This window comes from Chinchilla lanigera, unplaced genomic scaffold (assembly GCF_000276665.1).
Source record: "Chinchilla lanigera isolate Chin_1 unplaced genomic scaffold, ChiLan1.0 scaffold00006, whole genome shotgun sequence".
NCBI lineage: Eukaryota > Metazoa > Chordata > Mammalia > Rodentia > Chinchillidae > Chinchilla > Chinchilla lanigera.
This window is the reverse complement of record NW_004955407.1, coordinates 16,765,085-16,792,594: the sequence shown is the minus strand read 5'-3', so window position 1 is coordinate 16,792,594 and position 27,510 is coordinate 16,765,085. Positions and strand designations below refer to the sequence as shown.

The 27,510-nt window shown below is 34.5% G+C and overlaps 1 protein-coding gene across 3 annotated transcripts in view; it reads left to right on the top strand.

Annotated features, from left to right (window-relative positions):
• Nucleotides 1–27,510, top strand: part of Nrip1 (nuclear receptor interacting protein 1) — an 80,045-nt gene that overhangs the window by 27,703 nt on the left and 24,832 nt on the right. For all 3 annotated transcript variants that reach the window (XM_005375568.2, XM_005375569.2, XM_005375570.2), the window contains exon 3: nt 6,262–6,369. The gene's annotated coding sequence lies outside the window, so the exon portion shown is untranslated. The remainder of the gene's footprint in view (nt 1–6,261; nt 6,370–27,510) is intronic.

Here is a 27,510-nt window from a genome sequence, read left to right as displayed (position 1 = left end):
TCTGAAATTACTTTTGATGTTTTAGTAAATACAAGTTATTTTTTGTAAGTTTATCAAGATCTAATTCACATACCATAAAATGTACACATTCGAAGTGTTTATTAATTTTTATTTTTATGTAGGTGTGAGCTTTTTTGTTGTTAACACTTTGTCTTTTCACCAGTTGATGGGTATTGGATTTGCTTACAGTTTTGGCTATTTCAATTGGTACAGATAGCATGTAGTTTTTAAGTTGCATGACCCTAAAAATGAACCCTGTATTAATTAGTAGTCACTCCTTATTCTTGTCCTTCTCGATCGATCCCCAGCTGTAGGCAACGACTAATCTTTGTATCTGTATTAATTTGCTTATTCTGAATATTCTGTGTAGGTGGAATCATACAATGCATGAGTTTGGGTGACTAGCTTTTTTCACCCAGCATAATAAGATTCATCCATAATAAGGCTCATCCATCTATGTTACTGTAGCATGTATTAGTACTTCGTTCCCTCTAGTAAGTCTACTTTTGCATTCTTCAAAGAGTAATTGCAGTACATTAGGTTTAGCTTACTGTTGTGCATTAGATTCATGTTTTAGCAATCTGTGACTCTGTATGAAGTCTATTTTTTTCATTTTTTTGCACCTTGGGTTATAATTAACATAGCTTGCAATTCACCCACTTTAAATGTTCATTTTGATGATTTTTGTATCACTTTATTCAGATATGCAAACATTACCACACTGCAGTTTTAGAACACTTTGATCATCTCAGTGAGATTCCTTCGTGCTCATTATTTTCATTTTCTTCTACCCTTAAAGATTATCTGGTTTCTCCACCTACAATTTAGCTTCACGAGAGATTTCATATACAAGTCAAATCATACAGTGTAAGTGCTTGTGTCTAGCTTCTTTTACTAAGTACTGTACTAAGTCTCTGCGATCCAGCCATTCCCATGAATTATTAGTCCATTGCTTTTTTTGTTGTTAACACTTTGTCTTTTCACCAGTTGATGGGTATTGGATTTGCTTACAGTTTTGGCTATTACAATTGGTACAGATAGCATTTGCATACAGACTTTGGGCATGTTTTCATTTCTCTTAATAATGCATGTGTGCAACTTTAAATCTTCAGCCCATTTAAAAATTAGTTTATCATTTTATTTTTTAGTTATAAAGATTATAATACATGCTGTGTATCATTTCTTTATCATGTATGTAGGTTGCATATATTTTCTTCCATTCTGGGACCTATTTTTATCTAACTGATGTCATTTGAAGATTTTCATGCTTAATATTTTCATTTTAAAAACTGGCTTGTGTTTCTGTTTTCATATTAAGGAATATCTACCTAATTTAAATTCACAAGATTTTCTCCAAGTTTTACTGTTTTAGTTCTTTAAATTCAGACTGTGATCCAATTTGAATTACTATTTTTATATATTGTGAAAGAAAGGTTTTTAGTTTTGCATGTGGATATCCAGTTGTCCAGCACCATTTATCAGAAAGATTACTCTTTCTCCATTGAACTGATGTGGCACATTGGTTAAAAATCATGACCCTGAATGTGAGAGTTAATCTAGACCATCTATCCTGTTGCATTATTTGTATTTCTGTCATTGTGCCAGCGCTATACTGTTTTGGGTACCTTACAGATTTATAGCGAAGTTTTTGATATTAGGGAGTTTAAGTCCTACAATTTTAATCTGTCTTAAAATTATTTTTGATATTCTTGGTCCTTTATACCTCTCTCTATATATAAGGACCCATTCTCAAAAGAAATATGTTAAAATTTTTATAGATCAATTTGGGGAGATTTGACAAAGATATTTATTTTAAAGTCAATTTAACATTTGCTCCAAATAATAAAAAGGGCATGGGCTGTATATTTATTTAGATTTTCTTTGATTTCATTCAACAATCTCACAGTTACAAATTTCCAAATTGTGTCCTTTTAAAAGGTTATTCAACATCTTATATTCTTTTTGTTACTATTGTGAGTAAATAGAATCCACTTTTGGACTCTTTATGTTGGTAATATAAAAATGAAATGCAGTTGATTTTTCTTTTTAGATTTTGTTTTATACCTTTCTTAGTTTTAACAGATTCTTTTTAATAGATTTCCTTGGGATCATAAACCCCCGAAGGTCATGTTCTTTGCATGCAAACATAATTTTTTCCTTGATCTGTTTGTCTTCACATTTCTTGCTTTATTGTCCCATTAGATTTCAGGTATCATTGCCTTTCTCACTGTTTTGGGGAGGAAAGCATTTGGGTTTTCACCATTAGCATGCTATTAGTTGTAGCCCTTTGCCTCAGAAAGAAAAGATTATTTTAACATTGAAGCAATTACTATAATATTCATTATTGGGTAAAGGGCAAAAACCACAAGTTATCTCAGTAGATGTAGAAAAAACTTCAGCAAGTCCAACACATTCATACTTAAACTGAACAAAATGAAAAAATAGGACTAGAGGGCAAACATACCTCCAATATCAGAACGAATAGTGAGAGACTAAATTGTTGTCTCTAGAGTCTGTGGACAAAGCATGGATATCTACTCTCACCTCTGCAGTTCAGTACTGGACGGGAAGTTCTACCAGGTTACTTTCTTCTTACCGTAGTATTTATACATCTCATTTTGGAGCTTGTGGATTGTACTAAGACCAAAAACTGTAAATTCTTTCTTATAGCCTAGAATTATCACCGATATGGTTGTGACCTTTTTCCTTTTGGTACTGTGTATGTGTTTAGTAACGTGTAACAGAAAACCAAGTTTTAGTTTGTACTTTATGCCCCTTACCCTAACCCTTCTTCCTTCTGCATTGCTGCCCACTGTAGTCATCTTTCAGGTCCTTTTGTGCTTCATGACCTTAGCATATGCTGTTCCTTTTACTGGAAATTGTCTTTTTTTTTTTTTTTTTATGACTAGGACTTAAGGTTACTTAGATCATAAATTTAATTTCCTCTAAGGAGCTTTTCCTTATTATTTTATATAAAATAGTTTCCTCCCTATTTGCTTTGTTCTATGCCACATTCATTCTATTTGTTTTCTTTTTTGTTTGTTGTTTGGTTTGGTCTGAATCTCCCGTGAACTGTGGTTATCTTGTTCGTGTTTTAATTTAGCACATAGTACCTAGCCTTCTAATTTGTTTCAAAGTTCATGTGATTCAAATGAATACTGTCTTACTTTCTTAGCATAGTTCAGTTTCTTTACCATCATTTAACATTCTTCAAAAACATGTATTTTAATGATTTCATATATTTCTCAATATAATTACAATAAAGTTATTTAAACATTATATTCCCATTGTCATGATCAAAACACAGCTGATAGATTTAGTCTCATGCACTTTTATATAAGACTCATTTATTCATTTATTAATGTAAAGTCTTATAAATATACCATGGTATAGTTTAGTTACATTATCTTTTGTTAATTTTTATATGTCAGAGTGGGTATAATACTGTAGTAGACATCAACCATTAAATCATTTTAGAACTTAGTAAAATAACAGACACAAATCATGGGCTTGCAATATTTTTAACTCCTTACATGGGAAATGTAGACTCCTGAAACTATGTGAATTGAGACTGTTGTACATGATAGTGCTAGAGAAAAGTCTGTGTTTTATGTTTTGGGTAACTACCAAGGCTCCGAGGTTTTGTATTGTTGTGTTGTGTTGTGTTGTGTTGTGTTGTGTTTTGTCTTAAAGTAAAGCATTGCCAGGGTTTGAGCTCCAGATAGCTTATTAGCTTTGTGATTTAGGATAACCTAAACTCAATTTCCTTGACTATAAAATTGGGATAATTATAGTCACCTCATAGGATTCTTTTAAAGGTCAAGTATATGTAAAAGTTTTAGCGTTGCATTTGATGCATGGTAACTGCTGAGTGCTGGATCGCTTTGTTACCTCTCAAGGCTCCTAATCCTGAGAGACTGGTTAGCATTCGAAGGTTTCTTAGGCTTCGGGACATCATCAGTAGACAATGACCAGCTCCATATTTCTCTCAAGATACTTACTTTTACTCTTGACAGGAGTTGGTGGTTTTCTTCATAGAATATACTTACATAGGGATTATTTCATTGCTGGGTACTTATAATGAAAAAGACTTGACCCAAAAAGTAATACGTTAAAGTCCTATCAAGTTAAACATTTTGACATCAATTTGTATGTTACTAGAATTCTTGAATATAGTCATGGTTACTTTCTTGTTCTTACTTTAGAAGAAAAGGTACTATTCTGCAAGAAGGAAAGAATTAAACAAGTACAATTCAAGTGGTTTGGTAGGTTAGTGTTACAAAGGGGAAGATGAACTTGCCTTGGGTATAGCTTCCATGCTTGGCAGTTGGAGATTTAGGAATCCCAAGGTCTTTGGCACATTCTAGTAGAAATAGTAACATAACTGTAAAACTGGTTACTTTTATATTCATATGCAAATCACTTTCTTTTAGTTAAATAATCAAGAAAAGTGATTGTTTCCTACTCAGAAAATTCCATTAGAATTTATAATCAAGTCAAGTCAGACCTAATCAGTGTCTGTTTTCTCCTCTGTAAAATGGAATGATCATTGACTTATGAAGCTCCAATTAGATCAGCCCATGAAAGTGCTTTGAAACTGGTAAAGCATGTAGCTGACTTAATGCTTGCTACCATTTGTCCTGTTCATCCTGCTTATTTAATATGTTACTCCTAGAGGTGGCATGATAGTCCAGAGAACAGCACCTGTAGTATCAAGTACCTCTGAGAATTGTTTGTGTTATACATATGCTTGTGCTAGGATGTAGGCAGTTTTAAATTGTGCTATTTTCATTGATTAATTTGTTTTGTTACAGAAACAGTATGTGTTTAATGTAGAAAAGTTCAGAAACAGCACATGTTTATTATAGGGAAACTAGGAAGCATTACGTGTTTGTTATACAGAAGTTAGGAAGTGTAAATCAGCAGAAAGCAAAATTAATTACTTTTAAATGCAGAGATAGCCAGGCGGAGTGGTGCACACCAGCACTCGGGAGGCTGAGGCAGGAGGATTGTTGTGAGTTCGAGACCAGCCTGGGCTACAAAGTGAGCTTAAGGCCAGCTTGAACTGCATAGTAAGACCGAGTCTCAAAAAGACAAAAAAAAATAAATAAATAAATGCAGAGATAATTGTGTCTGTTTTTGTATAATTGTAAACAAAAATTCAATTATATTGAATGTTAGATTGCTATTTTTCACTTTGTATATATCCTTCCATATAACTAGTTTTATATAGATATAGATAGAGATAGAGAGATAGGTAATTTTCTTTGATAGCAGGATTTGAACTCACGACCTCATGCTTGCCAAGCAATTGCTGCACTGCTGAGCTATATCCCTGAACCTATATAATGTTTAAGGGGCACATAAATATAATACTCCATAATTAATTTTTAAAACCAGTTTTGTTTTTTATTTTGACATTTAATGGATATTTCTAATTTTTTGCTATTAAAAATAATGTCCACAATGAATAGCCTCATGGCTAAATGCTTGTATATAGCTTTCCTCTTTCCCTCTGTTAGGATAAATCCTAGAGTTGGAGTTGCACAAAGGACATAAGGCATTTTAAGGAATTTGATTCTTTTACAGCTTTAGTGGCTGTCACTGCCGTGTAGTAAACCGTTCATATTTATGGTGCACAATGTGGTAGATTTTGACCTAAGCTCACACTCACGGATCTGGAAGCTCATCTTAGCAACTACAAACTTTTTTCAGCTTGTTTTGTTGAAGCACCTACTTTTGTCAGTGTGTGGAAAGTAAAGATCTTTTGCTTAGACTTCCTGGGCCTGTGAAGGGATGTGGAGATGGTGGGGTGCTGAGGGGTGGGCAGAGAGGGGGAAGGGAAAATAAAAATGTGATATATTAATACAAATGTGATTGATATATTAATAAAAATGTGATGTATTAATATAAATATATTAATATAAATGTGATATATTAATAAAAATGTGATATATTAATAAAAATAAATAATAAAGATGTGATATATATATATGTACCAATTGCTCAAGATGAATGTAATTGTGTATTGCAAACATATACTTACATACACTTATATAAACCTTAATCTATATAGAAAACCAAGGATCATTTGCTTTTATTTAATAAACTATTAGTAATAAGCAATTTATACTTCCCTGTCAAATGACTCCTTCTGCATTGAACTTGAACAAGATAAGGTGTTGGGATAAGTATACTTCGCAGTAAGAAAGGTATTCTGATTTGGAATAGTTACCAAACTATCTTTTCCTCTTCTTAAAGATGCTTCGTAGTTGACTGAAGGAATCCAGATAATATCAGAGATACTTGACAATACCCTTCTCAATTTCCTTCCTCGGAGAGCAGAGATTCAAACATTGGAGACAGATGGTAAGAATATTTTTTCTGAGTTCTTTGATCTTCATCATTGTCATTTTAATATTTAAGACAGTTCTTTATCAGTTGTAAATTAGTTTACCATCAACAGATGTATGTTGTGTGCATTCAGTGTGGTTTAAACAATGAATGAGAAGGGTCTGGGGACTTAGCTCAGTGGCAGGGCTTGCCTGGCAAGCACGATGTTGTGAGTTTGATTCCCGGTACTGGGAAAAAAATAAAATAAAATAAAAAAGAAAATTTAAAATAAAAAATGAATGAGATAAAATCTTACCTTTAAGAGACTTAGAAAGAAAGAATAAATGCAAATAAATAAATGTAATCAAACAGTAAAATGGTTAAATGCTACCAAAATCACAAAAACATTCTTGAGAATATAATGGATAGATTATTTCTGGAGAGATTGGGAGGCTTAAAAGAAGAAATAGTATTTATGTTAATGATGCAGAATTTGTTTTTATTTATTTATTTATTTATTATTTTTTTATTTTTTTTGGTTTTTCTCCGGTACCGGGAACCGAACTCACGACCTTGCGCTTGCCAGGCAGGCACTTTGCCGCTGAGCTAAATCCCCAGCCCCTCAGAATTTGTTTTTACCAAAACCTACAGAAAATGAACAGTTAATATAAAACCTGAAATAGCTACCTAAATTCAGATAAAAAGTTAGTTATTGTTCTGAGAAGAAGTATACACGTTTTATTATTGTGGGCTTAATATACATAGTATAAGTCAATGATTACTTTTGAAATTAGGTAAGATGGTTACCTCCTACAAGGCATTTCTGAGAAATGATAAAATAGTTGGTTTACATTAATGCAAGTAGGTGAACAGTGAATGATAGAGTTGAGGGAATGATTAATTCTACTTGAATTAACACTCATGTTTTCTAGTATAACTATAACCACAATGAATTTGTCATCCATTAAACTCTTGGAGTTGGTGTTATTTTTTTCTGGGCGAAAGCAATCCATGTAAAATGGGGAAAGCTAACTGAAAACTCCTGTGAACAGAGATAGCAGATTCAGCATCCTAAAATGTATTGTGTTTTAACTGACTATGTTATTTTAAAAAGGGGATGGTAACTTTGAACCAAATTTTCTCTTTACCTGTAGGCATAACATGGTTGTCTAGGGATAAGTTGACCCTGTTTTTTTCATTGTGCTGGTGATACTCAGATGATCTGTGATGAAGTTGTTTTAATAACTCTTCTTCTAATGCTTACCTTTCTTGTAATTTCACCAAGAAAACTTTAAAATGTATTTTAAAAGACTGTATAAACTTATTTGATTCCTAGTCATTTTTTCACATTTTCATGTATTTTTTTCCCTCTAAATTGGAATTTAAATCAACTAAGCTTTTATTTATAAATATTAAAAATTCATTCAGGTATAATTGTTTTAATGACTAGCCAGTAGTCTGAAACTGCTTATTTGATGAAACAAAGTTGATACTGTAACTTTTTCTCAACTTTTAATTTTTTTAAAATAAACATTATAACAATGTGTACAGTGGTACCATAGTTCACTAGTGTTTTTGTTTGTGGACAGTTTGGTTCACAAAATTTTGCTTATGTTTGCAAACTATGCATCAGGTGACAGACACAACCACAAACACAAATATGGACATCTTCAAAAATCATGGAGCAAATTAAGTTCACAAACTGCAGTCTCTATGATGTAATTAATTTGTTGATGGTAATTTATCAACACCATTGCTTTACCAATTAACCAAAATGATAGGCAAAGCGATTTAATGGACAGTTCAGTAAATACACCATAGGTAGCCATCAGGTATGAATTCTTAGGAAATGATTAAATATAGATCTTTCTCCTAGGTAAAAAATTTGCAATAGTGAGCAATTTCAAAAACATGTAGAAAACAGTATTTGCTAGTGACTTTTCTGTATTATTTTCACATTTCTAAACTTTTCTTCACGATTTTAAAGATGAGTATGTCTTGTGTTTTTTATAATGTATTTTGTTAAGCAATTCTTCATTTTGAATGAGGTGCCTATGGTCAAATAAGCTCACTTGGGAAACATTGGGTCAGCTTATGTGTCTTTTCAATAAATTTTATATTAATCAGGGAACTATTTTGCCAGAAGAGAGTCTAGTAGACCAGTATCTGACAAGTTGAAAACTCTGGATTAATAAGTTTCATGAGGTTTTATTGTAGTTTGTTATATAACCATACACCAAAAAAGACTCATGTTACAGTTTTAAGAATAGTAGTATCTTACTGAATGCGATCTCAAAGAGATTAGAAAAGAATTTCACTATTGAATATTGTGAACCATATAAAGATAAATGTTTTTAGGCTTTAGTGTCTTAGATCAGACTTTCCTTCCTCCCTTGTTAGCTCCTCCCATAAATATACAGTTATCCTATATCATATTTTAAGAACTATACTTTATACTTTATTGTGATGTAGGACTCTATACCTCTACTCTACTAATTTTTGTATGTCGTATTAGCTAATTCTGTTGTAAACTGATGTCATAAAAGCAGTGAATATCTTGGATAAATTTGGATAATTCACTAGTAATCAATTTAATTTAACTACTTGGACATATTAATTTTGCCCCCAGAGGAATTTTTAATGTGACATGTCATGATTTTCCACCAAAAAATATTCTTTATTATACTTTTCCTCCCTCATTTGGTTAAATGATTTTGAAGAATAAGTACACAAATGCCTTGAGTGGAAAACTGTGTCAAACACAGAGGTGTTTCTATGAAGATACCAAGTGCTTTGTGATTCAGCTGATTCTGCCAGGTTGTGTTGCCAGTTTGTTCAAATTGCCTAAATAAATACTTGGAAATTCCTTTCCCAAACTTTAGAAAACCCTCTTCAAAGAACAGGATTCTTCTTTATCATGGGGATGTATGCCAAGACATGCCTGAAATCATACATAGTATAGAATCCTATACGTATAATAACATAGTTTTCCCTTCATACACGATAAAGTTTAATTTATAAATCTAACATAATAAGAGATCGATAATTAAACTAGAATAAGACAGTTGTAACAACATACTGTAAAGTGCCTTTCTCACAGTGACTTACTGTACTACACTGACCAAAGTTGAGCAGAGGTAATTGCGGAAAAGCAAAACCACAGGTGAACGGTACTAGTGTGATACTTGGTGCTTACTAACACTTTGTAAAAGTGTGCAGACCTCTATACTGTTTCCAGCGGAGCATGGCACTGGTGAAACCAACATCAGTCCACAGTCAAATCATCTTAATTGAAGCTAATTGCAAACCAGCTTGTTGCTGTCATTGCTTTTCATTTGGCTTCATGGACAGCCCTGGTAAGGAAGTCTGGGAGTGTGGCTCCAACGAAGTGTTGATAACTTCAGGCTTTCCTTTCACCCTGGTTCTTCCCTTTATCACAGCCAACCATCTTATTTCAGAGCCTTTCTCTTTCCTCTTTCCTAATGTCCTTGCCTCAGTCTCTCATGGCCACTAGAAACTTCCTAAAACGCCAGTGTATCTGTACTATTTCTGATTAACTACAACTTACTGATTCCTTAGTGATAATGAGCATAGAAAAATAACAGACCTTCCCGTCAATCCTAACTGACAGGGATAATTAATATAAATTAACATTTGTCCTAAATTTGGTACCTTTGAAGAGTTGACTTTCCTTAAGACTTTTCCTTAGCACTTTAATATGACATTATTTTGGGAGGGAAATCCCTACTACACTAAATCTCCATATTAACTCATATTTTTTCTCTTGTATGTTTCACATGAAGTAATTATGATAATTTACATTTTCTTGATCAAACTGGCATTTCCCATTCTTTCCTTACACAGACCCAGGTCTTTTTCACTTGAATCAACTATAGTAAACCTGATATTCTCCTTGATTCTCAGCCCATTTGCCCTGCCCTGCAACTATGACAGTCTGTGGTGTGCACGTCTGAAGTTGGTGTGATTGTAGCAGCATTTTATTTACATAACTAAGATTTCCTTTTCTGCAATAGAGATGCACTAGCCATTTTCAGGCCCCATTATTCTGCATTTACTTTTAGAAAGGCTGTTTATCTTGCAGGCTTTGATAGCTTCTAGCTTGGACCTTTGATAGCTTCTAGCTTGTTTCCGATATTACCAGCTTTCTCTGTACTCTCCCTACCATATAGCAGACTGTCTCCTAAGTTAGTGTTTCTCAAAATACCTGTAGCGAGGGATCAATTGTTGCTTGTGTTTTCATTTCTTAGTAGCTCATTGAAACTACAATGTGTGTGTGTGTGTGTGTGTGTGTGTGTGTGTGTGTGTGAGAGACAGATTGGTGATTAACCAAAGACATACAGGCTATAAGTCCAAATATTTCATCATTAAGTTCAGTGAGTATCAGATTACTGTCACATTCTATAAAAGTTTGTAATTGATGCAGTTTTTAAATCTTTGAAGAGATCACTTAAAATTTTTAGAACATGCTGTGTGCTGCTGTGCTTCATTGTTTGGGCGGGTGCTCCGCCCATGCCCTAATGAGTGCTGCTGCTTCTTTTTGAGCCTGCAGAGCTTTATTGTCCTTAGGGTCAACTCACATGCCACCTCTGTAGAGTGCCTGCATTAAAAGCAAATTCCTGACGTTCTGAGGCCATTTGGGCAACTTAGACCCTCTCTCAAAATGAAACCTAAGGACGCTATGGGTGTATCTCAGGGCAGAGCGCTTCCCTAGTGTGTGCAAGGCCCTGGGTTCATTACCCAGAGCCCCACTCCCTCCTTCAAAACAAATCTTCTGCCCTTCGTCTTCATAAGTATTTCACTTTGTTTTTGATTATATTTTTTTCCTGACAAGTTTCTCAACTCAATAAAGACTGGCTTGCCGTTTAGTTATCTTAGTAGCTCGTAAGGCATAGCTGATTATAAACATGTTTGTGTTCCTCACTTCTTTTATGGTAAATATAGAATAATAGCAACTGCAAAGTTACAAAATATTTCAAATCTTCCTTAGTCTGTTAATTTTTTTAAAAAGGTCGTTCCTTTCTTTCCCTGTCTGGGTCTTGGGACATTTCTGCATAGAGAACTTTCTGTATCTGGCATAGTTATAATGGAAATTCTTAAAATTAGAAAGTACGTATTTACTTGAAGAGAGCTTTCTTGAGTTTTACTTCAGTAGAGCGGCAGCAGTACTCCTTATATTAATTATTGCAGACCCTATAACATTGTTGTTTATGAGAGTCATATTAGCTGATGTTTACCCAATTAGCAACTTAAACAGAAAAAAATTTAAAATACAACAATGCATTTAATTAGCTGTCAGAGTAATATGTTGCCTCTGGACGACTGTAGTTACATTCAGCCAAAAAAAGACACCAAAAAACAGATAACATTTTAGTACTGTGAACATAGTCTTGACCTGTGCCTCCTGAAGGAGCCGTGGGGACCCCATTTTGAGAACTGCTTGCTGTCATGATAGGAATTCATTTTTCTACTTGCCAACAGAATATTCTATGTTTTATTTCAAAAAGGTGGCCTAGGTTTTGTGTTTGTAGATCAGTTTTTTTTTTTAAACGTCTTTAAGGCTTATATTACCCACTCTTCTATTAATGTCTAGACATAGAGTATGTTTGGCAGTCATAGGACAGAGATGTTTACTCAAGGAGAAGTCATTTTATTTGTGGCTCCTCCTAAGGTCATTCCTAGTTGTGCTCTGTCAGTAACCCTGGCTTTTAAGTGCTGGCCCTGTCTATAACTTGTGCATCTTCGACTACTCCTCTTGTGAGGGTCTCCTTATCCAGAGGTTTTGGAGGTTTGATCATTTTCTTAACGATTTAACAAATGAATTTGATGTCTTTTGAGGAGGAAGTGATAGGGCCTCCCTTCAAGTTTTTCCTTCTCTCCTTTGTGTGACCTTTCCCTCCACTTGCCTTAACCTGATCCCTGCGAGTACAGTCTGCTCTCTGGCAGATATTTATTTGGCCCTAGTGACTTCTGCTCTTTTTCACTCCCTCCCCTCTTACCTTGGCTGATACTCTGTTAAATTCTTTCTGAGGTCTTAGCAGGACAGTCAGTCTCTAGAGTGTTTAACGACTCTTCAAATTACACGGGTACTGGGTCTTCCCTGAGAGTTCCGGGAATGCATTGTGTACCTTTCAGCTGGATGGAAATACCAAGATGGTTGTTAGTAAGACGCTTGATTTACTGGCAGCCCATTTTACTCATAGTCTTTATTGGATGTTGATGTCATGGTGTGAGCTTGAATTTGGGGACTTAGTATCATTATGAGTGATAATCTAGAAGTGCAGAGCTCAGAGGGCTGGGAGTTTTTAATCTTTTAAGTCTGTGTCCTAAACATAGTTGACTCTCAGTAAATGTTTGTTGAGTACATTTTTTTCTCATTAGTGTTGGATAAAACTCTGAGCTCTAGCAGCCACATTATACTTTAAGCCAGCTATCGCTCTAAGTCCTAGGAGATGCTCCCTCACCCTGTTCAGGAAAGGTATGTGCTCTTATTGTGATGAGTACACCCTCACTCTGCACTTACGGAAGATTGGTATTTAAAATGTACACAATTCAGATTCAAATACTACCTGATTCTGTTAAGTACCTTCAGGGGAATCAGTCTTCTTCTTGAAACTTTGAGCAAGTCCTTATAGTAACTGTTTTCGTCTTTTGCTATTAACAGCCTGTTTTGTGTGCTATTTATACAGTACAGTACTATGTTTGTGCAGAACAGATTGCTTTTTAAATACTCAGACCAGCCTTTGTTGTTTTCAGGGCTGTTTTTTTTTTTTTTTTTTTTTTTTTTTTTCTCCCGAGCTTTTTTGCCCTTAGCTTATTTTTATTGTGATTTCTTCTCTGCCTCGTTCTGCAGTTTATTCTTCTCTTTAGCCCATCCACAGCTCCAGATCTTCTGTTCTTGTTTTTTAGTAAGCATTTGATTGTATCATTGCCTTCTGCTGTCCTCCAGATAAAGGCCAGCTCCTTGCTCTGGCCTTGACTCAAAGTCCTTGGTCCCAGTAGTGCTTCCAGCCTGATCTCCTGCCACACTGGATCCTTCCTGTATGACACTCAGCTCTTCCCTTCCTCCCAGTGCTGTTTCTTTAAACATCATTCACTGCCACCTGTATGTACTGTATTTCTAGATCACTTTTTACATATTTCAGTTGTAGCAGTTTGCACAGTTCATACTCCTTGTCCTTCTGCACCATCACCAAAGAAGAAATTCGCATGCGCTCTGCTGTCTCATATATTGTATGTTTACAGTATTACTCAATCCTTTTCTTGTTGTATTTGGAAAGTATGTCCTAAAGAATCCAAGGGTGAAAGTATGCTTATTTTTCAGTATAATCTTGAATTCTGTTTTTGAAAGAAGGAACTAATTTGTAACATACTGGACCTTTAGACAAATCTTGATGTGCCTTATCTCTGTTGATGATGAACTAATACTGTACATAGATTGGAACCATCCTGATTTTAGGGTATTATAAGCATTATAGATGTATACTCCACTGTTTCAGAAAACTACAACTATTTCTTTTCCTGTTTTAGACTAAATGTTTAAAAACTTGCTTACTAAATTAAAATTTGAGGGCATTTCCAGGAAAGAATCAAACATCCTTGCTTTGGTCTGTTTTCTTTTGTTATAATGAAACATGTGAGGGCCTGGAATTTAATTCTCAGCAAAACACACACACACACACACACACACACACACACACACACACAACACCAGCAAAAACCCTGAAACTGGGTAACTTACAAAGACTAGTGTTTATTTACTCATGGTTTTAGGGACTAAGAAGTCCAAGAGCCTGGCACTGATATCTTAACTCCTCTTAAATCTGGAGCATCATAACAGAGCAGAAGGCATCAGTCCAGGTGCTCTTTTCCTTTTTATGAGGCAATTTATGCCATCACAGGGCCTCTGTATTTAGGTATCATTTAATCCTAATCATCTCCCAAAGGCCCCACCTACAAATACATTAACATATGAATTGGGGGATTAACTTTCTAGCACTTGCATTTGGGGGATACACAAACCATAACAATCCACCACTAGTATTAATACTTTCTCTTTTGGCCCTATGCTTTGGAAGTGGTAGACCACAATAACAAAATGTCGTACCAGGATGGAGACTGCATCACCGTGTTTTATGGGTGTCCATTTTACATGTTCTCAAAATTATTATTTTTTTTACCCTCTTTACAGTACCATTATGTTGGGAATAAGAAATCTCATAATCATGTAATTTTACTTACTCATAATATTAGTAAGCTATATGCAATGTGCATAAAGTTTCAGATTTAGCCAGCTAAAAGACTTATTTTTTAAAAAGGTGGAATTTTTATGGAGATTAATGTTGATGAAAATACTTACTTAGTTTTAACCTGTCACTGTGCTACACATCTAAAGGACACAAAGTGAGCTTCAGGCTTTATATTCATTACGTTGAAAATATGAGCAAGAAAAATTTAGCTAGAATTGTTTAATAAGCACAATGAAATGGTTGTTTACTTTTGAGGACTAATAGCTACCTCATCCTTTGTGATTGCTTGCTTACATAATTTGGTATGAAAGAATGCTTCTAGGTAAACCATCTCTCCTGAATGCCTGTGATTTGTTCTGTTCTGCTTAGGAAGGGTTAAGAGGAGACAACATCCTGTCAAAGACCTTGTTTTTAATTTTGCTTCTCACACTGGCACAGATCCTGCTAAGAGCAGCCCAGATTAGTTCGAAAACCTTTGAAGAGATTTAAGATGTCCTTCAGCCAGTTTGAAGGTTTTTGTCTTGCAAATCCAGTACAAGGGCGCCTGCAGGCATCTCGACCCTTGCTGTGCTGCTGATGCAGCTCAAGGTCACACTAACCCGCCCTGTGACATTCAACAACAACAACAAAAAAAATATGCGGTGAAAACTGCTTCAGCGTTCAGCCAACCAGCAACTTCCTTTGGTGAGGAACTGAGGAAGAAGTCTTTCTTTCCTCATCCCCCCTTTTCTTTCTGGGGGCTTTGTGAAATTTTGCTGTAGGAAATAATCCCGGATTTCTGGTGTGTGTGATGACAGGGTCATTTCTTAATTAGAACACATGTAAAGAACAAAGCTAAATGGCTTCAAAACAGCTTTGTAGTTGATGGAGAGGATTTAAATTATTTAAAGAGATAGTCACCCATGTACGCCGGAAACTGAATTCCAAAGGCCTTTAACCCCTTCATTCCTGTCTGCTTGCCATTTCTTTGAATTTTTTTGGCTGATTCAGAAGGTTACAACTTAAGAAAAGTTTTATAAATGGCCAGTTTTGTAAGGGTGAAACTTAATTTATAAGTCAAATTCTTAGATAAACTTGTAATGGAGAAGTTTTCTTCTTTGACATTTATCTCCTGGAAATTTTATGAAATGGCTTGACTTAGGAACTAGGTATTGCAGGTACCCTCTTCCCTCAGGCCACTTTGATTTATTTATAATGTGTTCCGAGGGGGTGAGCAAAGTGCTTCTTTATTGCCGCACCTTTTGTTCTTCACTTTTACCCATTTGTGTTTTAGGTGTCTGGTTTAGCAGTTCAGTCCTGCTTCTTTACAAATTGCAGTGCGTATCATTCAGGTTTCTCATTTTCCAAAGAATTGGCAGAGGAAGACATAGCCCCAGTTTTCACTTGCTGATGTGGGGCTTGTTTCTCTCGGCTCCTCTTTTGTTGCCTACTGATGCTAACTACCAAATACATTAGTTGGCTGAGTTCAAGGGAATTGGCTTTGTGTACCTGAGACTTAATGTTGGAGTCAAATACTCTAAGAGTAGTTTTATAGTTGATTTTATATATATATATAATTTTTGTACATAAAATCACATCCTATAGAGAAATTTTACTTCAACATTGACAGAACAGTTTCCTTAGAATTCAAATCTAGTGACTTTCCACAATGGATGTTTTTCTGTAAATATGGTCAAAGTAGAGTCAGGGCACTACTTTGTAAAGATGTATAGTATTTTGAGTGAGATTATTTGAGTTTATATATTGGTTTTTGTGGGCCATACTTTAAAAATTTAAGATTAAAGGTATAACATGATAGATTGTGTAAGAATAAGTTAGAATTTACTAGACTTATTTTTTGGAGAGATTTTCCTTCTTCAGGTAACAGTTTGTTTGGGGTCCATGAAAAGAAAAAGGATGCATACATTGAAATATATATATATAATGTGAAAGGATTTCAGGGTTGTAAAAAGAAAATGTTGGAGAGGATATGTAGATGCAAGGGAACAGTGTGATTCCGTTCGTCTTGCCCTTGCCTGGAGTCTGGTATGCCCTAAATGTCATGTATGACCTAAGCTCACCTGCTAGTAATTTCTAATTTACTGTCCTAATTCATCGATTTGTTATCACTAATTGTTCTTCATTTACTTCTGTGTAGTTTCCAGTACCTAAAGGGTTGAAAGGTTGCTGTAATTGGCACCCGCAGCTGCTCTTTCTTTTGACAGGGGATAATTTTGCAGCCTATGCTTTGTGTGACAGCTGCCTAATTGGGCATTCTCCCCTTGTAGCAAGCCTGCCTCCTCCAGCCTCCCTGCTGACAAATGGTGGTGGATTATAGATGAGGACACGCTGACCCATTCGACCTTGCTGAGGCAGCAGGGAGGGGCCTCCTGCTACTTGAGGGAAGCTTTAGGTCATTTAGAGGACAAGGTCATGAGCCAGGTGGAGAAATGACACGATATCACATGACAGTAGCCTGATGACATGGTCACTGTGTCAAGGACAAATACATCAGTATCGATTAAACATTATCGTAATACTTCATTGGATTCCCTACTATTTCATAATTGTTCCTACTTTTTAAGAAAAAAGAAGAATGCACAGTAAGACAGATTTATTTTAACAGTGGCAAAGAAATTGTTTACATGAAAACAGCATTGGTTTGAGAAGCTTCCTAGTAAGTTTTTTTCAGTTTAGTGTGTTTTGTTCTTATTGCTTAGTTTGTAGCCCTTTGACTATCAGTGCTTTTCAAGAGTTGTTTGAAAATTTCAGGCAGCAAATTAACAGAAGGTAATGTGTGTTGTTAAAAAAATATATAACAGTTTCTGTCACCACGCTATCCAGTGATTGACACACCTTTCCTGCCTCTGAATAAAAGAAAAATAAATCAAAGGAAAGTGCCTAATTGGAAGGAACCTTAAAACTTTAGATTTATAAGGTCAAATATCCTGTTGTGCTATCATTACTATAATTCTAATATGTTAAAGATGCCATTACAGTAATTTTCCAGACCCAAAGATGTTTTTTTAAATGGTGTGGGATTATACTTAATGCAAAAACTTCAAAGTAAATGGACATCTTTGGTTATCTTTTCATTATTAGTAATGCATATGCTTTTTTTGAAGTAGACGCTAGCTATTATAATACATGGTAAGTGTAAAATCCTAAGAAGCTGTGCTGAAGGTATTAACCCTGTGTTAATACTTGAAAGTGTAAGTCCAGAGAATGGTACTGAATAGTGCAATTTATAAAAATGTCTTGTTTTAAAAATAGTGAGCAGTTTAATGCAGAGTGTAAGGATCATGATTCTCATCTCTGGGAAAACAGTTGTTTTGGGGAACTGTTGGGTCTAAGCCCTTGGTTCAACAGGAGGTAATTTTATGCCCCTGAGATAAAAAATGTCAAGTGGAAAAGTGTGATGAATTAGTTCACTCACGTAGACACATTTGTATTTACATGACGTGCGTGCGTGTGTGTGTGTGTGTGTGTGTGTGTGTGTGTGTGTTCACCATGCTGTGCATGTGTTTAGCTGCTCTCAAACCGGGACTCGAGCCTGGTGGGGGTTTAATCCTGTGCCCTTGTTCACGTATACTTGATTAGTAGTTGTGGTTATCTCAGCAGAAGACTTCGCCCTCCTCCTTGTATTGGTCGGGACCCGGGCATTGGGGAGTCAAGGCAGAGGAGAAAGGAAAAGAGGTTTTGCATTAGTATTCCATGAAAGCCTTACTGTCTGCAGAACAAATTGATTGCTCCGGTGTACCTGTGCTTGGCACTACTGCTGTGAAAGAAAGGTAGGGCTGTAATCTATTTTATTATATTACATATTGTGACACTCCAGGAATATTTAACTGACACTCTTACTACGGCACGTGCCATAAGCCTAAGTAGAGAAAAAGGAAATAAATGAATGAAAAGTATGTGAGAGCAGTGGACTACTGCTTTGTTTACTTCAGCCCAGGAGTTCATTTGAATAAGATAATTTTGCTGAAAGCTTTACTGGGTGCATAACCTGATTGATAACAAAACCCTATGAAGTGTTCTGAGGCGCTAGTCTGCTTTCTGCTTGAGTGTGTCAGGCAGGATGAAATTCAAGCTAGTATTGTAAGATTTTTAACTACAAAATGGGAGAAGTCATAGAGGTGGTTGTGGGCATAGTTAAGAAAATTATTTTAAATTATCTTTCAGTACCTCATATTAATAGTCCTGTGTAATACAAAGGAGAGGGAAAAGATTTTGATGAAGAGGTAGCACTGTACTACCTTAAACTATATTAAAAATTAAATATATTACTGACTATTCATTTGCTAGTTTGATTTAGGTAAACATGGTACTGTTTGATTCCATTGTGATAAAAGAAATTACATTTCTTTTCACAATTTTTCTGACTTTTTCAGACAGGCTTGTAATGCACAGTTTGGGACTGCCTATTATGAATTGAGTAAAGGTTTTAACATTTTACAGTACTATTAAAATTATCTGGTTGCAGTTGGATCTTTTGGTGTCTTTAGGCATTCTTCAGAGGTGGTTGTGACAACACTTTGTAGGTTGCGTATAAATCTGTACTGTGAGGGGAGAAGAAGAAATTCTTCTTGTCCAAGCCTCCTGCCACATGTGAACTGCAGATGCCCTTTGCCTGCTCTGTCCCCATCCTGATCCTTCCATAGCAATCAGAGCACTTGATTTAAGAGAGAAAGCAAAGTAGCTCATACGAATACATTGATGGAAAGAAAGTTGTTTTCTGTTACATACTTTCATATTCTTGAAATTAACATATAGCTTGATGTTCATTAGATTGCATTTTGCTTCCACTTAAATGTATGTCTGATTGTTTTTTACATATTAATTATAACATAAAGCCATTCTGTTCATGTAGGCTATAAACATTAATCTACCGTTGCTCTCAGATAGTTTCATAGAAAATAGGTGAATGGAGAAGCATTTAAGCATGCGTTAATAACACTGACATAAATCAGTGACTAAGATTAACTATTTCAGATTATGTAATTCATAAAGGAAATGAGATGTTTTCAGGTTAAATGTAACCATGAAACTCATTAGTAATATGTTTTATATGCTTTGATTTACAGGTTTCCTCTTATTGAGAAAAATGTATCAGAAAATGTAGAGGGAAAATAGAACTAATAATTAGGATATTTTACTTTTCCAGAATAAAAAATGTTCTTAATCTTTTTCTAGTTTTAAATATTTTAGTTACCTTAAAATTTTTGAATCTTTAACCCTCTCAAAAGACACATTTTATACATATATGTGTGATATATATATATATATAGATATATATATATATGCACATTTCAAGAAAAATAATGTTGGAGGAGTAGATTGCCAAATAGAAAAATGGATAATTATATTTTCTCTCCTTCTTCCTCCTCTTCCTTGGTAGAGTAGAAAATTATTTTTAATGGACAAGGACTGCATTTTTCCAAAGAATCTACAATGCTTAACACTTTACCTGGCACATAATAGCTACTCAGTAAATATTTGTACAAATTAATTTAAAATATTTATACCCTCCACACACTTTCTTCCTTGTCTCTTTATAGTTTTAGTTTGTGCTATGCTCATAGAAGTAAATTTTTAGCCTCTACTGTCCTCTGAATATATTCTGTCTTCTAAATATAAGCACTTGTATTGGAAGAATAAAAAGTCAATTTTCAAACCAATGTAGGAACTCTATTAGAAAATTATTTTCCAGAGTAGTTGAAGTGACTGGCTGAGCCTTATGTTGTTCTCTAGGTCTGTGCTCAAGTCCTTCCACATGGCCTCCATCCTTTTTGCTCATGTACTGGCCTACTGGAATGTTGAATTTTTTTAAGGTGTGAAATCTATCATAGTTTCATTTTGTGAGTTAAGGAAAATTATGCTTATTAGCAATATCAACAAGTTTTTCTAAACATCCAAGAAAATTGTATGGTAACTTTAGCTTGAGAGATCCATGTATATTAAGTCATAGAAAATACGCATATTTGACATGCTGTTATAAGTACTCATTTAAGCCAGGAAATGCAAGCCATGAAAATAGCTTTACGTGGATGACATTTCTCTAAATGCATTTAATAAGGATTTTTTTTTTTTTTTTTTTTTTTTTTTGCATCCAACATGACCTAGGCTTGGGCTAGAGTTCTTTGAGCAGTAGGACCTTTAGAAATGAGTATAAAGAATTCATTTATAAATGATGAGAACATGTAACTTTCAACAAGTTGCTAATTGCCCCTTTTATAAAACTAAGTACTTGAGCCAGGGCTAGAAAAGAAATTGCCTAGCTTTTGAAGAAAGTGATTGTCCTCCCATCAACTCTTTAATTTTGTGCTTCTGAAGTAGTAAATTGTATTAATATTATCCAGATATTATACATATAGACACAATATAATTTATAACCACACAGAATGCAAATCCAAACAAGCTTGTCACTGTACATGCTGAGGGGCTATGTGTGTACATGTAGTAAAACACATTTACATACCACACACACTATGATTGATTATTTCCTATGGATGTGGACCTAGTATTTTGTGTCATGAATCAATGACAATATTGAGTATCACCAAGAAAAATTTTAAAAAATTATATAGAATTATATCTTTAATAAATTTGTGAATAGTATGATCATAAATACATTTTTGTCTATTGATATTTAATACTTGTGACATTTTTTTCTTCAGTAGTGTAGTTAAGACTTGGCTGGGATAACTGATACCCTTGGACTGTGACTACCTCCAAGGGGGAATACTAACAGGGTGTGATTTCCTATGAGGATGATGAAATGCTAAAATGGAAAAATCAAGAAATATTTCTATCTAGATTGCTTACAGCGAGGCTAGACTCCATGGTTAGCATTGGGGGTTTGCAGGACATATCAGATAGGTATCCAAGAAAATCCATCCAAAAACTGCCTTGTTCAGGGGGCTGACAAAACTAGTACATAGTAACTATGAATGGAACAGGCCTTCATTCCCCTGCTTAGGTTGGTGACTAGTTTTTTTCCATAGGGGACAAATGAATAAAACACCTAGGGACACTCGTAGAAAGCCAAGTTTACCAAACATAGTAGAGGTAGTACGGAAACGGGTGAAGAGTGGAGACATGGTCGGTATGCCTGGCTTGATTCAAGGTCACAGTTGTTTGTTCGCTTACAAGTCGGGGATGGCAATTAAACTGTTTCTAGCATATGATTACACCCTAATAGTGAAAGAGAAATCTCCAGATCTGCCTAAAGTTGGACAGGGTTTACAGGCAGTGTTACCTCTCGAAACTGTAATTATTCATTCTGCAAAATAGTCTTTAGGTTATTATGAGAATTGAATGAGAAAACTTATGGAGAATACTTAAAACATTATATATAAGATGATTTTTTTGTGTGTGGATTCATGTGTCTGTGTATAAGATACCTATGCCCTCTACTGAAGTATTTTTTTCTCTGTATTAATACTAAAGGACTTGAATAGGCTACCACAGTATGATATAGTAGAGATGTTTGTGTATTGCTGAGACAGTCTTTGTCTTTTATTTATAGTGTGGTGAAGCTGTGTTTAAACTCTTAATCTTCTTTTTGCCTGTTTTTTTAATTCTCAAATTTTAGCCAGGTTACAGCGTGTCTGTAAGATCAGCACTTAGGAGGCTGAGGTAGGACGTTGCTGCAGTTTGAGGCCAGTTTGGGCTGCATAGTGAGTTTGAGACCAGTTTGAAACGCATAGCAAGACCTTGTCTCAGAAATCAAAACAACAAAAAATTTAACCTAAAACATGATCAGTAATTTAGATTTTATCTCCCAAAGTGTATACTCTGCCTTGATCAGTTACATGATTTTTATTTTTATTGACTTTATTTATTAAAATATATATCAAAACTATACATAACTTCCAGTGTCTATCTTTCCACATGGAAAGATTTTCAAAATTATTTATGGACCTCACTTTAGAATTTTAGTAAATAATTTGGTAAATGAGAGGCCATTTTCAAAATTATATTTTCAAAATTATTTATATATTTTCAAAATTATTTGTGGACCTCACTTTAGAATTTTAGTAAATAATTTGGTAAATGAGAGGCCAGAGCAGAAGGGATAAAGTTTGATGTATTTAAAGTATAGCTAAACTTTTGAGCTTTCTTCAAATCCGACTCATAACTTCCAAACTATGCTTTCACCCTTTAATTGTAGAATTTTTCATCAATTATAGTTGTTTTTGGAGATTATTAGAAGAGGTGGTGATCTTACTTTACATGAGTGAATGCCAAATGGAATGGCAGCTAACATAATACTCTTCTCTGAAAGATAGGAGGAATATTAGACATACATTACAATTTGATTTGAGTGTAAATAGTGTTTTACTTTTTCATTAGATAACACTTACAATTTTAAATGAAGTATTTTTTGACCTTTATAAAAGGATCTTTATATAAGGAGGATTTCGTTATACCTCATGAGCATGTTTATTTGATTTATGTAATAATTTAAATAATTGTGCATCTTTTTATTCTTTTCCATAATTGTGTGTATAAATGATCTGATGAAAACCAGGAGCATAATTAGACGTGCATGATTCAGCAAAAAATTAGTATCTCAAGTGAGCCCACCCTAAGCAGAATAAAAGTAGTTGCCACATGTGACTTTTCTCAATGGACTCATGCTATATAAAATACAGCTGTGTAAAATACAGACCAACATGTAAGGAGTCCAAAATACCTTGTGGATGATGAAATTATTTTATAATGATACCATATTTTGGGTCAGTTAGGATAAATATATACTTTAATTTTACCTTTCTTAACTTTTTAAAAGTTGCTACTGGAAAATTTAAAATTACATTTGTGCCTCTTGTTCCAATTCTTGTGGACATTGCCTGGCTGGAGTGTAGTCAGCAGAGGACTGAACGACATGAGATAAGGTTGTTCAGATTCACTGGAGCCAGTTGATGCTGTCTTCTAACCTTAGGTTAGAGAGCAATTCAGACTTTATTCTGAGTGAAATAGGAAACCATTAGGAGTTTTTAGCCAAGAGATTTACCTGTTATAAAGAGCATTGGCTACAATTTGGAGAACATTTTGGATAAGGGCCAATTAGGAAACCAGTATAATAACACACACACACACACACACACACACAGCTAAACCAGTTATAATAGTACTGGTCAGATAAAGTTACTTTAAAAATAACCTCTCCTTAATCATTAATGAGTCTCTTAGCTGTATTTGATAGAGTTTCTTAGGTATGGTGTTTGCATTGGTTTAGGTTTACATGTGTAAAAATTATCTTGCCATCATATTCATAGACTATTAAAACTAATACAAAGTTAAATCTCTGCCAGCTCCCTAGAACACTATAATTTCTGAAAGTAGTTATACTTTAAAGTCAGTTGTAACTTTAAAGTTTTTTTGAGTTTTGACAAATCTGAAGCACTTCTTAACATTTGGGGAATCCAAGTAATTATTTGGTTATTTGAGGAAAGCTGTTTCCATCACTGATTCTCACAAGCCTCTGCATACGTTGCTCAGACTTTCAATACCAAATTTAAGAAACCTTGTTATGCAGTCCAGGCCCTAATTCTCCCAGTTATTGTCTGCATTGGGGCTTGTTCCCCATTTTATATTAAGAAAGAAAAACACCTTCTGTCATATTTAGGTAATTAATCAAGATGCCCTGGTAATACTGGTGACAAGTGACAGACTCTAGAAAACTCGTATCTTTTAGGTATATATATTAGTAGTTTTTACTCATCTGATTTCTCCTTTTATGTAGTATTTATGTGTGTGTCTACCTGAATGTGAATTAAACTTACTTGCATTTTAATTAGACCAAGTGTTAGTATGTATAGCACTCTCATTTAATTTATATGAAATTGGAGTAGTTAGTGATTTTTGGATTTTTGTTTTCATTTGTACTTCTCTGTGATAACACAGGATTTTGGATTACAATATTTCCTCCAATCCATGGTTTCCCTTTCTGTGGTTTCAGTTACACATGGTTAGCTATGATCAAAAACTACTAGACAGAAAATTCCAGAAATGAACAATTCATACACTTTAATTTGTGTGCTGTTCTGCACAACGTAATGAAATATTACACCATCCTATTTCATCCCAAGTGGAATATGAATTATCTCTGCCCAGTGTATATATGTTATATACACTACTCATCTGCTAAAGATTTAGTAGTTACCTTGGTTATCAACTCAGCTATTGTTGTATCACAGTTCTTATATTCTCAGACCCTTATTTTACTTAATAAAGACCCCAAAACACAGGAGTAATGATGCTTACAGTTCAGATATGCCAAGGAGAAGCAATAAAGCATTTCCTTTAGTGAAAAGGTAAAAATTCTCAACTTAATAAAGAAAAATATTTATATGCAGAGGTTGCGAAGATCCATACTATGTTTTTTTTTTGTCAACCTTTGAGAATGCCTAACTTACAAATTAAACTTTCCTATAGATATGTGTGTATAAGAAAGCACCAAGTGATGGTGAAATATATGATGTATGGTTCTACTTTAGATTGCAGATTCTATTAGACATTAGAAATACCAGATACTTGCTGTACCATATTATATAGAAAACTGTTTAGAATTCTTAACATGTAAGTATCTATAACATTTGCAATGTAATATGTTAGTTTTTATTCTATTATTTGATTTTGGAAAGCATAGATTTTGATTACTTATAATAAATTATATTAACACAGTTACATAAGTTGGGGTCAATATCTGTCATAAATATAAATAGCACAAAAATGGAAAAAGTGAATGATTTTTTGAGGTCTCTGTTGGATATTGTGCATACATATCATCTTAAATCTTCACTAATGCTCCATTAGATACGTTGACATCATACATTTTAAATTGAGTTTCAAGATTTTACGAGGGACTTCTTAGATTTTTTTCAAAAAGTCATGATTGACAGCTGGTAGATTGAGTGGTGTCTAGTCTTGTGAGTAACCAATATAGTGACATTGTTTATGAAGTCCTGTGTGTTTCCTCAGTTCCATCTTTATTTGTTACTATTCTTGATTTTAGATATTATTTCCAGTCTTTTGTGTCCAGGTTTATCACTAATACAGAAGTATCTATAATGTTTACAGTGTAGTATGAAAAAGGATACAAAGATATAAATACTTAATAATACAAAATATAAGGATTGCTTTCACAATTGTAGAAGTGTTTTTAATATCAGCATTTTTAATAGCTAAAAACTGATTATCAAACAGTTTTGGGTTTTGTGGTTTTTCGTGACAGGGTCTCACTATGTAGTCCGGACTGGCCTCAACTCACAGCACTTCTGCTTGAGCTTCCCCAGTGCTGGGATTATGTGCGTGTGCTACTATACCAAGCTCTGAACAGTGTTAGGAGCTCTAACCATTTTTGTCTTTTTCATAATATTACGAAAGTTTGATTATTATCAGCTGGGTTTTTTTCTAGTTCAAAGCAGATATTTAAGGCAAATTCTTACCCATATGCAGGTTTATCTGTATATCTGTATATGTGTTTTAATCTCATGTTTTTTTCTTCCTTTTTGAGGACCATGGAGAACGCCACTTAGCACTTTTATTCTGAACAAATATTCCAACAAATCCTACTTCAAAGTGTGTATACTCTTCGATAATGTATTTGGAAGAAAAACTTTGCACAATCAGGGAATTGGTTTTTTGTACACTGTCTCCCCTGCAGCATATCAAAGGAGTATTTTTTCTCACCTCTTCGTTGTGCTTCCTGCCATATACAAATTTTTTTAGGGGGGAAGAGCACCTTACTTGATAAACCTGCTTTTGAATTTTTTGTTGAAAGCCTGTGTTTACAGGTAGATTTGAAAGGGGTAGTTTTTGACTGTGAAAGTTTGAAAGGTATCTGTTATGTAAATGATATGGAGACATTTATTAATCATTTCTGTTGCTACATTATATACTACACTGTTAAAGTGAATTTGTATTTTAGTAATCAAATGTATGCTTGTTACTGAGGTTTATTTAAAAAATAAAATTCCTTCAGACTCCGTAAGGTATTCAGTGTAAAGAAGAAAACTTTGGTCAAAGGGAGGGGAGGAGTCAGGCACAGCGTAAAATTGTAATTGTAGAGTCGGGAGGATTTACAGGTATCAGCCCAGCCTGTAAAATTTAGAGACCTAGGGAGACTTGTTTTAAAATTACAAAGGGCTGTAGATGTAGCTTAGAGCAAAGGCCCTGGCTTTAATCTCCGGTACCCCTGCAGGTACTGGAGAATCTTAAAAAGAGTTTGTTTTTTGTTTTACCACCTAGATGTGGATTTTTACCATCTTAAATGTAAATGGGTAACATTTTTAGTCAACTTTGAATTTTATACTGAGCATAATTTGACAAATCTTTGTTGTTTGCCTGGTCTCTGAGAATGTTATAGGGGTAGTAAATGGAATGGTGACTGACTTGTATCCTTTTATTTCTTCGTTTTCATAGAAGAGTATATAAATTTCTTTATCTTGTTGACTCTTTTAAAACTTACTGTCATTTATGCAAATATTTTAATTTCCTTTTAATATTCATGGAAATTTTTGCTAGCTCTCCACTGCAGAAAATATGGCGTGACCCTTGTAAAGACCTTCTTTTTGTGGGTAAGAAGAAGATGCAATACATTTAGTCTTTCTGGAATGCATACTTAGGGTTCCAAGAAGCATCTCCTAAAAGGTGGGGCAAAGGAAGGAAGGCAGAGTGATTAGATTTAGCTGTACTAAAGATTCTTAAGAAGGACTTTAAAATAAGAAGGTAAAATTATCAGAGACCAGAGACCAACAGTAGAATTGTAATGAGATCTTTTTGAGTAGTCTTCTTTGCAATGAGTAAAGTGGAGTGCAAAGACAAAATAAGCTTTTTTTCCTTCAAAATCTCTCATAGTCTGAGAGTTTCAAGAGTTCATGGCCACGTTCAGTTTGCCTTCTAGTGATCCCACCCAGTT